The sequence below is a fragment of the Penaeus chinensis genome, chromosome 38, assembly GCF_019202785.1.
Source record: "Penaeus chinensis breed Huanghai No. 1 chromosome 38, ASM1920278v2, whole genome shotgun sequence".
NCBI classification, from domain to species: domain Eukaryota; kingdom Metazoa; phylum Arthropoda; class Malacostraca; order Decapoda; family Penaeidae; genus Penaeus; species Penaeus chinensis.
The window spans coordinates 15309833-15312332 of NC_061856.1; the positions used below are offsets into that span (position 1 = coordinate 15309833).

At 34.2% G+C, this 2500-nt stretch overlaps 1 protein-coding gene across 1 annotated transcript in view; it reads left to right on the top strand.

The window, feature by feature from the left end:
* The window catches only part of LOC125045778 (ras-related protein Rab-1A), a 13369-nt gene extending 11208 nt beyond the window's left edge, over positions 1–2161 (top strand). The window contains exon 7 of the mRNA XM_047643205.1: positions 1–2161. This exon is cut by the window's left edge and continues 128 nt beyond it. The gene's annotated coding sequence lies outside the window, so the exon portion shown is untranslated.
* The last annotated feature ends 339 nt before the right edge of the window (positions 2162–2500 follow it).

The window sequence follows — 2500 nt, forward strand, 5'->3', positions numbered from 1 at the left end:
GGTTGTTTTGGTGCCCTAGACCATAATTGCCTGGTGCCTAGATCTTTGCATGGTGCCGAGGAAGAAGTTGGCGCTCGTGAGATTTTTCTAGGTTATTTTTGGTTGGAAGACACAAGACATGGTGTGAAAAGATTGACAGACGACTAAAGAATATCTCTTAATGGCTTGGTATACACATCAAGAGCAACTGTATGTTACATGGGACAGTTATATTCTTGTTCCTCACAATCTGATCTGCGGAAGTTGGTGGAAATTGAATGCTCGCCTCAGAGTTCCATTTCAAGACATGAAATTTACCATCTGTGATTTGCTGGTCTGCAAAATAAACTGTTGACTAAGGAAGTGCAGTCTAGTGTTACTAAGGGACTCTGCTGTCTTTTTTTGTTGCTAGAACAATATGAGGACTACCTGCTCTGTACATAGAATTTTTTTCTTTGGACAGAGGCAAGTATTAGAATCTGTCGTTTAAACTAATGTGCAGAAAGTAAAAAATGTTATGATATTGCTGATAGTTCATCAAAGGAAGCAGGTGGAGAGCTGCACACTCAGTAAGACTTTTCTTCCCTTTTTTTGTAAAAGTGCTGAAATAGATTCTTCTTTTATTTATGGTAGGCACCAGGGTGTTTCAGTTAATTGTTGTAGCTATTCTGTCCAGGCTGTGAGTGTAGTGCTGTTGACCTGCTTCCTATGTGCTCATACTTTTTTCATGTTTTCAATGATTATTATATATTGGGTGAGTTAAGAATTTTGTATTTTTTTTCTGAATATATTCTGGTATTTAAAGATAAAACAACCAGTAGGAAACCATGGGATCAGTAAAGCTTTTTATTAGGATCACGCTGCTGTATCTAAAATAAAGGAAAACATCAGATTTTCTAATTGGTCTTGTTTTTGCATCTAGGCAACACCTCTCCCCATTCTGTTATAGCTAGGCCTATCCCCACAAGCATGTTAGGATATACACAGCACATGATTTGTATGTTGAGAAGATATTTACAGATTTAAATGATATGGTTCTATCTCATACTTAATACACTTCAGTTTTTGGCTCTTGAATACCTGTTAATATGTTCACTGCCCTTCTCTTCCATGATTGATTAGTTGCTGTGTCAGCAGATACTAGACCACCTGCTGAATAGTTAGTAGAGTTATTTATTAGAATACTTTTAACATTTCATAAATATAATACTTATGCTCAACTAAGCATCTATGTTGCGAGCGGCAATACCCAGTGACCCTTGCGGAAGAAGGACAGTGGTCATATTGTGTGGAATTCATTCTGAAAGGAAGATGTCCATTCCATCTCTTTTCTATTGATCGAATCTGAACCTTGTACATCAATGAATGTTTCTCAGTAAACTGTAAAGGCAAGTGATTGTTTTCTAAATATGAGTTCCTCCCAAGATGAAAGAAAGATGTTTATGATTACTTTGGTATGAAACTCTCATCATGAAACTGTACATACTGAGGGATGTGTATATAAAGAGTGTGTGTGTAAGATGTTAATGTACATGTACACGTATGCTCTCTTGCTCTCCTTTCACCCTCTCCATCTCATGCTTTCTTCCTGTCCTCCTTAGTTCTCTACCTCTTCTTCATTTTATTTTACACATGCATGAATGGATGTTTCTGTGTGCACAAACTCCTCATGGTTATTTGGTTTTATATCTAGAGGTATATTACATGAATGTTAATGTAGTTCAAGAAAATGTTTAAAGAAGAATTCTGATGTATGGCAAACAATTCATGTGCCTACAAGGAGTGGTCTTGTGGAATTAACTGGTTATAATTTCAAGGGGTAATCTGATTGAGAATTATGTATAATTGGAGATGGATGAATGTAATTAACATTGTTTTGTAGGAGAGGGTTATTATAGGTTAACAGTTGACTGCTTGTTTAGTTAAAGATGTTTTATTGCACTCTAAATGGAGATGACATGTTGATCATATTACTAAGAATCTGAATTGCATAAAATAGTGTTAGATTTAAGGCATTTACAGATTTTGAATGAAAGAAAGGAGGATTTTTTATCAACAGTGATGTAGGAATGGATAATTATATAAGTATATATTTATGAAACTTTAATAGGATAAAATTGTTCATCTTGCTTGAAGACTATATCTTGCCCTTTGAAAATAAAACCTTTACTAGAAAATTATACTAATTTGTTTTGCTGTCAGCTACTGTAGTATAAAATGATAGATACTGTGTTATCATTTCAATTATGCAATCTATCATACAACAGCCTTAGACAGTAGAGCCAAACTTTATTATTTTATTATTATTATGCTGCTTTGTTAGTTTTGATACGAGGCAGTCCCCTGAATTTCTTGTCAAAACACATACAATTGAAAGAGTATGTTATCCATAAACAGTTATTCTCTTAGATCAGTGTTAAAATATTTCATGAAGTTTTAAGGATTCAGATGCAAGTCTGTTCATTTTATGATCTAGTTTTTGATAAGAAGTATGTTTTTTTTTTTTTTTTACCTTGTCAGA